This window comes from Podarcis tiliguerta (genome assembly GCF_965153285.1).
Source record: "Podarcis tiliguerta genome assembly, chromosome: 2".
NCBI classification, from domain to species: Eukaryota; Metazoa; Chordata; class Lepidosauria; order Squamata; family Lacertidae; genus Podarcis; species Podarcis tiliguerta.
This window is the reverse complement of record NC_139535.1, coordinates 117,749,068-117,759,356: the sequence shown is the minus strand read 5'-3', so window position 1 is coordinate 117,759,356 and position 10,289 is coordinate 117,749,068.

Below are 10,289 nucleotides of genomic sequence, written 5' to 3'. Positions count from 1 at the left end.
CAGGGTCTGTGTGCTTGACTATGTAAAGAGAGCACTTTTTCTGTTAATTATAGATCTTTAACATTAGCTTGTCCAATGAGAGCACAGAGAGGAGTCATTTCCTTTGACATGGTGAAGGCAACATGACTTGCTTGTTCCCTGAAATTCTGCTGTGGGGAAATGGTTCTGTCAGTGCTCCCTGCAGGAGCCAGAGATGCAGCCACTGCATCCAAGTGGTTCTTGCAAATTTTCCAGTATATTGTCTCCTTGTTAGGGCATATATAAGGCTGCTTTCACAATGTCAATATTGCACAAAATATCTACTTGCTGTAGGTTTATTGTGTGAAAAATGGATTAATGGACTGGCCCTGTTTTATTAAACAGGAGCACATCCAGCCCCAGCCCCCTCAATGTGACTGTAGGTAACTTTACTACTTGGTAAGCTGGTCTACTCCTAAATCACTGTCTGCTTTCCTTCATTTCTGGTTGGGTGAAGAAGTGTAGTTTAGGTATTTGCTCTGACCAAGTGGCTTAATGACAGGATTCTACATGGTCAATGGACCCCACTCTTCCCATCCACTACAGACAGGAAAGGAATTGAGAACACACTCGTAGAGGAGAACGGCAGAATATTCTCACATGCCAATGCATTCAACCTTTTAAAAGCTGCAAACATAACTCCCAACTCCTGCATATTTTTTGTTTCTCAGAATTAGGCTCGTTGCTTCCTTCTGCATGCTGACTCTGCCTTCTGTAGAGGGATGTTTCTTGTGGAGAGCACTCACTACATGAATCTACTAAACTAGATTTTGTTTGGATGAAGGATGGTGAACACAAGCTTCTCTAAGTCTGGCAGTGGTGTCTCTGTGAACAACCCAGAAGATGAATGGGGAAGCTTGCAGCAGCCCTTCAGGTGTTATTGAACTGCAGCTCCCAACATCCCTCGCCAGCTTGGGCTGATGGGAATTGCAGTCCAACAACATCTGGAGGGCCTGCGCCAGATGGAAGGGCAGTTGCTGCTGCTTGCCTCCCTGGGGAAGTAGCAATCTCTGGTCATCTATTATTTGTCCTTGGGGCACAGTTTGTGTGCACATGCATGTCCACAAATGCAGTAGTAATGACATGTGGTGAGAGGGAGAGATTCTTTTCTATTGTGTTCTAGAAAAGCATGTTTCTGGGCCGAGGCTTGCTGCATTCCTCAACTTGACTCTTTCCTGGTCCTGCGCACTGGGATCTTTGGTGGCATAAGGTCACCAGTAGGGACCATGAGTGTGTGTGTGTGTGTGTGTGTTTTGCTACCCAAAAGTAAACAGTTTTCAAAAGAATTAATCTCAAGCCACAGCTTCCAGCATCTGCGTCTTGCTCACTGTGTGTGTGTGTGTGTGTGTGTGTGTGTGTGTGTGTGAGAGAGAGAGAGAGAGAGAGAAACGTTTGCCCTTTTTGGGGGGGGGAGGAGGAATCTGCATATAAAATTTGGAACACAACACAAATCACATGACTGGGAGCATCTCTCGGCAGCATTGTTCTCATTTCCTGCCCAACCCCACTCCCCCAATTTTCTCCTCATCTTTTAGATTAATGGTCAAAGCGGCAAATAATCCCCCTGAGACAGGCTTGTCTCCCTTTCTTTCTCCTACATGCTTGGGAATTCCTTCTGCTTATTACTAAATCAACCTACTACATTTGTTTCTAGTTTTATGGAGGGAGTCTATAATTCACCAGAAGGCTTCAAGTTATGGGGAACTGTTCTCTCTTCGCTTCCTCCAGCCAATGGCAGCTTGTCCTGATGATTAATTGCTCTCACTGGTGACAATTGGTGCCTTATTTCTCATTTGAATGGATCCTGCTTTAACTTCCATTTGTTCTTGTTCAGTTTCCCTCTGCCACTGCTTGCTTTTGATCACATAGTTTGGTTTTAAGCTTATTTTTGTGTGGTGCTTCCCAACATGCAATGCAGCACACATGTAAACACAGGAGAATAGTGGGTGTACTATGGTTAGCTGTAGTGACATTCCTGGTAGGTGGAAGGATGTTACTGTAGATAAACACATTCACTGTCTTTTGGGTGGGGAGGAGCACACTGTACCAGCAAAATTAAGCAGACATGCAAATTTCCCCTAAGATAAGAGGCCCTCAAGAATCAGGTCTAGGGGGTGTGGGTGTGGGTGGGTGTTTGAAATCCAACATCCGACAAATGTGTGTATCTTATGCAAAAGAGCAACATGCACCCATTACACTGCCAAATTCATTCTACCTACAGAATTTCCTAATGTTCAATTCCTGTGAGGGCCCCAGGACTGCGAAAGGGGCCAGTTGCAGGGCCTCCACCACCCCTGGCTATTCCTAGACTCACGGTGCTACAGTTCCCAGATGGGCACAGGATGCAGAGCCCTCATTGACTCAGGTTCCTTGGCACCTTTTCCAGATGTAGAGTTTCCTGGGCAGAAATTCAACAGTTTAAGCCTTTACTTACATTGAAATATTATTATGGGGAAATGTTCACTGTGATTGTGCTTTCTCTAATTTGGCATTTCGCCACACACCCATGAGAGCCATTTTGTGACTGCTGACCCCACGACACTCTCAAACAGTGCCAGATTACCAAAAAGGCAGATTAGGCACCAGCCTATGGGCCCCATGCCTTTTAGGGGCTCCATGACAACGGATCAAGTCAAGCTTTCGTTGTTCAATGTCATCCCACTAGAGCGAGAGCATGAGAAACCTCCAGGTACAAAGCTTTCTGTGAGTTAGTGTGTCATGAGTTCCACTGACTCCAGATCCTAGTAGAATATTAATGAGTATTAGGAGAGAATTTGCAAGAGCTTCTCTCGCCCCCCCCCCAATGCAATTTCGACTGACTAGGGACCTCCCCAGGGTTTAATCTAGCACTGCTCTCAAAATATGCCTCTTGGTCCAAAAAGGTTGGTGGCTTCTGCAATGAAGAGATAAAGGGCAATTGCATGAAGGTGCTTAACGCTGCCACATTTTATGTCTTGAGGTGGTATATTTATGCTGCTGGCACTGTTAATCTTAAGCTCAAACATTGATTTTTCATGTAACCTGTTGCAGAGGCTTGTCAAATGCACACCTGATGCTCAAGCACTGCAAGGCGCTGAGGTTATTAGGGAGATGCCAAAATATTACAAGGGGCTCTGCTCTGACATAATACCTCATGGCTTCGAAAAGCTTGATCTTAAATCAGGTTGCAGAGATGGTAAAGTTTTTGCAGTATTGATCCAGGAAATGTAGCCTTTAATGATGTTTATCTTAATTGGCAATATAACATTGTTTAGGAGGCAGACCCCAGCAAACAAATGTACATATTCTGCCCCTTGAGTGAAATCGACTGCATGAAAAATGAACAGGGAGGCAAGATTTCAGATTCAAATGAAGAGGTAGAACAGCATGGACATCTACAGCAATAATGTAGAATTGTGGCTTGTAAGGTTGCTAGGTTGCAACCTGGAGAACAGACTTCTTTCTTTAATGGTCTTGGAGAAAGAGGAATCAGCTGCAGCTGCTTCCTTCACTGACTGACCTCTTTGCCTTCCTTTCTCACCCATGTGCTTCGGGGAACAGTCTTCTTAAATCAGTCAGGACTAGAGAATTTTGAGACTGAGCCCCATTTTGCTGCTGTTAAAGCATCCTTTCTCAGACTTCTAAGAGGCATGCTGAGGCACACTGTTCTCTTGGAATTAAAACAGAAGGTGCAATTACACCAGAACTGGTGGGGCTGACAGCAAACTATTGCAGCGTGAAGTGCTTCTGTTTAGGTTGCCAGCCAGGCACACCATCTTTCAGGATACTTCATTCCATTTCCCTTCCTCAAACACCAGTTGCATGACCACTAATATGCTCAGTCCTCATTGGACGGTTTTTCGTGTCCCCACCTTCAGGCATTAACTTGAGAGTTTTTGTACTTCTGCAAGTTTACAAATACCTTCCTCTTATGTGTGTGGATGGGGCTACTTTCACTGCGTCTTCACCCTTCACTGGCTATAATTCTCAGCACCCTTAACAAACTGTAGTTTTTACGATTATTTGGGGGAAGGCATGTGCCTTAAATGTGCAGTTTCCTCTGAGGGCAGATACTTTTGTTGCCTCTTCATTTAGTGCAATTAGCTCACTCCAGATGTGAAAGCACAGCAGAATGACCGAGTCCTAATAGTAACAGCTGCCTTATACAAATATACCGTAAGCCATAAGTTCATCAAGCTCAGTACTGTCTGCACTGACTGGCAGCAGCACCCCAGGATTTCAGTCAGGAGCCTCTCTCAGTCCTACCTGGGGATGCCAGGGATTGAACCTGAGACCTTCTGGATGCAAAGCAGATGCTCTGCCCCTGAGCTGTGGCCCTTTCCCTGTTAAAGGTGGTCTGTCCATTTGACCTCTGTATGTGAAGTGCGGAGGGGTTCCATCCTGTCTTTGGTCTCAGGCAGCAAAATGTCCAGCATCCTCACTGTCCTTAGGGCTCTCCACACTTGCATGAAATTAGGCCAAGGGGGTTCTTGAGATGCAAGTGCACCACAAATCCAAATTAATGGTGTAATGTTGGAAAACGTTGATTTTTCCTACCTAGGCAGTTACCTTTCCACAAGGACCGACATTGATGCCAAAATCCAGCATTGCCTGAGCTCTGCGAGTGCAGCTTTCTCCTGCATGAAGAGCAGAGTGATTGTGGACTGGGACATTTGCAGGGAAACCAAAATGCTTGTTTACAAAGCTATTGTACTACCAAGCTTACTGTATGCTTGTGAAACATGGACCACTTATAAATGCCATCTCCAACTCCTTGAAAGATTCCATCAACTGTTTCTTAAAAAAAATAAATTACATTATCACTTGGAAAGACAGGCAAACTAATGTCAATGTACTGGAAGAAGCAAAGAACACCAATGTTGAAGTAATGATTCTTCAACATCAGCTTAATTGGACTGCTCATGTTGTTCAGATACAGTACCTGATTATCTTATTCCGAATTTTAAAATGGATAGCATAATGCCGGTGGACAACAAAAGAGGTTTAAAAATGCTCTCAAGGCAAATGTACTATAAACACCGGCATCTGGGAAACACTGGCCTGCGAGCGCTCCAATTAGAGAATAGCCTCTACCAAAAGCGTCATGGACTTTGAGGAAGCACAGACTCAGGACAAAGGGGAGAAATGAGCTAAGAGGAAGACACATTTGGCAAACCCTTACAGTGAACAACTCCTGCCCGGAAACCCGTGTCCCCACGGTGGAAGGATGTGTGGACCCAGAATTGGCCTCCATAGTCACCTATGGTCAGTCACACTGTTAAGGCCATATTCATGGGAGATAAACTTACACCGAAAAAGAAAGAAGAAGAAGCCCACTTCTGGGCTACATTGAGTCAGCATAATCTGCTCAGCATCAGGGTCCTGTCTCCTGAGTGGCAGATCTGAAATGGAAACCTGAAGTGCAGGCTATGTGACGACACCCTTGTTTTCCACCACCCAGCCCTCCATCGCTATGGTTGCCTCAGCCATACCTGGAACTGTTAGGGAGGTACAATCAAACAATTCTCTAGGAAAAAAATTGTGCCCCTTTGGCGGGGTGGGGAAGGGGAAGGAGAAGGGGAGAGAGAAAGCTAGGCTTGGCCAGGCCAGTGTGTGGGGATGGTTAAGTTTCCCACTCGCTCCCTTCTTTCTCTGCTTGGCCTGAAGCCTGGATGCTTTTCAGAGCGTTTCTGACGCTGCCATCGCTTAAACCAGCAACAAACTCTATTAGCTGCTACTGCAAATTGGATTTGTTCAATGCGATTGGATTTTGCCTCAGGCCTATGTGGCTTTGTTTGGGTGCGGGGAGTGGTGGAGAGTGGGGAGGAGAGGAGAGGAGGGCGGAGGGCGGCGGCAGCCACTAATAATAGTGACTGTTGCATTTGTCTCCACAGTTCAAGCAGAACAGTAATCTGCTCCTAGAGGGCTGGATGAAACAATAGATTTGGGGAGCAGGAGGAAACCACAGGTGACTGCAGAGGCATCAGACAGTGGTGCTTCCTACTCTCTTCCCGAGCATCCTTTTTAGAGCTTTCACAATGTGGAGCATGGATGAAAGCAACTGGTGTGTTTTTTAATAAAAAGTACCTGGTAATGCTTATCAGTTCTGCTGAGGACCAAAACAGAAATGATGCAGAAGATCTGTGGTTGCATCGCCTGACATTCTCGCTCCCTGCCCCCACTTTAAAACAGCTGGAGTGGTGGTGGAGCCCTTTCCTCTCTGCAATGTTTTCCTGGTAAAAATTGCCCTTTTCCAAAACGTTTTAGGCTCCCTCAAGCTCCTGCTCTGACTAAAAGCAGAGCTCCATTTCCCCCAACTGCTTTAAAGGAAGAGCAATCTGTGGTCACATCCACACCATGCATCTGAAGCATTTTAATCCCACTTTAACATTCATTGCTCCCCCCTCCCCCCAAATCCTGGAAAGTATAGTTTATGGGATAATCAGCCTCATATAACCAATATGCTTAAGTCTAATTAATGCACAAAAGGGTTAAGACCATTGAGTAAGCTGTCCTGCCAGGCTTAGCTCACCTTGGGAGGGATTAGGTAATCAAGCGTTTGATCTCTCCCAGTCTACCTGAGGAGCTCAGTGTATGAGGTCTGAGCTGCTTGCTCCAAGCTCAGCCCACATGGCTCTAACAAGCCACTATTCAGTTCCTATATCAATAATTTAGGAACTATCTCCACTGTATAACTAAGCCAAGTTTTACTGCCTGTGCATGGATTTGATCTTTGTAGAGTTCGTAAGTGAACCATTTTTAACATACCAAACAAGAATGCTGGGGGTAAGAGGGAAGTTTTGGAACTCATACCGACATATTTTAAAGGTCTGACAGCCTATATTTCCATTCTTTGCTTTGCTGCATATTTTGTGATCTTAAATCTCTCCTGGGGTTCTCTCACCAAAGAGTACTTGTCTCAAACCTGTATCCTGGCATCCAGGAATTCTCCTTTCTATATAATTTTTTTTCCTGCACCAACAGTTTGTTAATGGTGCTGAGAGTTGTTAGGGGACCCCTCACAGAGATGCAATTCCCCACACCTTAAAAAAACTACACTTCTGATTATTCTTTGGGGTAAGCCATGATTGTTAATGGTGGCATAACAGTACTTTAAATGTATGGTGGGTGTGGACCTGTGAGAGAGCTCATCGTGGCTTTCCTGTGCCATGTCTGTTTTGGCTCCTTAGCTACAGGTGGCATCTGTTACGTGTCTTCAAAAAGCCCCATTAGCATCTGCAGTGCTTCCAGTAGCTGCCTGCACAGTAGCACGTCCTGTTCTCAGATCTGGTCTCTATTTGTTTGTTTTTTCTTGGAGCCAAACCAAAGAACACAGAAGGGAGGCAGGCAGCACTTTTTGCAGAGAGTTAAACAGCTGCTTGAAAAAAGAGGATTTTTGCTTTTGGTCTGTATGCTCACATTCCACTTTGGTGAGCAGGTTGTGCAGGTTCTTATATTTGTTTCAAAAATCCAGAACCCCAGTTTAACTGGAGGTGTCAGTGGCCCAAAGCAAATATGTATGTCTATGTGATGTGTCTCTGTGTCTGTGTTTGTGTTTGTGGTGAACATATACCACAGAAAAGTAAAGTAGCTTTCAGATGTCCTGTTTACCAATCATTTGTCCTGTTTGCAGGGAAAGTATAGATGGCATCAGCTATTTATTGAGCCTTCATTCCAATTTCTTTGTGGGGAGGTTGTTGATGGCGTTGCCCCAAGTGACATTCCACACCTCCCAGTGCATTTTACTGACACTTTGCTTGTTGCAAAAAGTCAGTCTTTGGGGGCAGTTGGTTTGTTGTGCAAAGACTTCTAACTCAGCCTTAATTTCATAACCTGAATTTTCTGCTATGTGACTGAATCCCATTTTAAAATAGCAACAGCCTGTAAGTGCCCTAAGGATGCTTCCAGATGGGTGTTTTATGATCAATGTTGCTCGTGCATGCTTGGTTTGGTTTGGTTTTCCCCCACATCCACACAATGTCATTGGCATCAAGATTATCTGGAATTTCCCCCAGATAATAAGTTCTTGCCACCTATTTGCAAAATCTCAATAAAACATAGGTAATATTGAGGCCTCACCTGGAAGCACTCCAAACCTCTTTCAAAACACTTTCAACTCTCTTTAAGAATGCATTTCTTCACTCCAAGCTCAGTTGCTTCTAGAGCTTGGAATCACCTTTATTTTGCACTTGTGTGATGTTTGTGCTTCTTCCTTCACACGAGTGGTTCAGAACAAGTGACAGACTGCTTGCATTTGCCATATAAAATCTGTATTCAAATTCTTGCTCAGTTAAAGGGCTCCTTGGATGGTCTTTGGCAAGTCCCTCTCAGGCTAACCCAGCTGGTAGAAGACTGAAGCTGCTCTCTGGGCTTCTTTGAATGAGGGTGGTCTACAAATAAATAAGCTTTCTTTGGCTTTCTGGATTTTGGCTGGAGAGGCAGCATCTGCCAAAAACAATACTCACCCATCATTGCACAAATTATTATCGCTCAAATGCTTAATTCTTACACATGCATACATAAGCAACCTCCAAAGGCATCTACTTACCATTCAGGTATGTAGTTCTGCATTCATGTATGTGTAATCAAAGACTGCTGTTCTTATGCATATGGGGCAGTATCCAGTGCACTCATTCCACTAGCGCAAGGCTTTATGCTTTTGCAACTGTACATTCTGTCCTCTCCTCTCACTGTGCATGCCCTGCACCTCCCCAAATCTGCTCCACAGATTATTTAGCACTGCGTTGGCTAATACCCATAGCATGTATTTGCGTTGTGTACACTGTGTTCATATACACACAGAGAAACATGAGAGAGAAGAGAGGAAATGTTGGGGCTTAATTTGGCTGAATACAAAAACTGGGACTTATTTCTGCTTAACCCACGTGTGTAGAAATGGGTTGTGGTTACTTGGTAAATGAAATGCACTCTAGAGATGCTCTACAGTCTTTGTGACTACTTTGCATATTCCAGGGCTGTATGTCTTGGCACAGAAAACAGATTTCTGGCCCTGGCGCAAATAAAATAAAAGCCTGGTTATTCACGTGTAATACTATATACCGCTAAGTAGTCTCCATATATGCCTAGTTGCATGGATGCTAGGTGTACAATAGTATGCTTAGTATACTTATATTTATATAACATTGTGTACCCAAATAACTACGTGTGAAAAAAGAAGAATAAATTAACACATGTATGCATACGTTAGTGAAGACCGTACTTGGAAGGTCAATACAGCCCAGGTGGTTAGGAAGGCCCAACTGAGACTTCATTTCCTTAGGGTCTTGTGAAAGAACAATGTTAGATAGCAACTGATGATTTCCTTCTATCGGTCCACGATAGAAAGTGTTCTTTCATACTGTATTATGGTGTGGTTTGCTGGTGTGACAGCCATGGACAGAAAGTCCCTACAGAGGGTGGTGAAGACAGCACACAATATCATGGGCTATCCCCTGAGTCAGCTAGATGTCATCGCAGGAGACTGTTGCCTCAGAAGAGCGAGGAACATTCTCAGGGATGACTCACACCCTGGCCAGCACCTTTTAAATCTCCTGTCCTTGGGCAGGAGATATAGAAGCCTAATAAGCTGCACCAACAGGTTAAAGAACAGTTTCTACCTGTGGGCCGTGAGGCTGCTGAATGAAAGACAGCAACATTGCAGCTGACGTTCGGAGTTGGTACGTACGACAGCACACAGAGTGTAACAAGGACTGAGAGATTGTGGGGGGGAGGGGGGGCTCGTTTAATCTCACTGTAAACAAGTGGTACAGTGACAATAAAGTATTTCTATATATTCTATATATGCTATGCCAATACCTCTATAATTATCCTTTGATACATAGGTAGCGCAGTCCAGATCACCACAGTACCTTACTCCACCAACTGCTGATGAATCCCATGAAAATGTGCTATAACATTTACAACTTGCATTGCACCATGCCTAATGAGCCTTCTCCCACCAAGCCAGTTCTTCCAAACCAGGAGTTGCCTGTCTTATGGAGGGCACCTCCCCAAAGGCCTCGGTAAGCGTGATCGGCTCTGGGGTCTATTATTTGGTGCTGACCTTTCTCTGTGGGAATAATACAGTTGAGCGTGGGAGACAGGAAATGCAGCAAATTAGGTTCAGCCGGGGCATTCACAGGAAGGGGCTGGGAAACACTGAAGCAAGAAGCCTCTTAGGACCCAAAGGGAACACACTTTGTTCCATTCCTTCTCATTTTCTCCCTCCACCTCTTTTAATAAAAGAGCTGTTTGTTATCCAAGGCGTTTCCTAGAGAAAGAATGGGCTAATA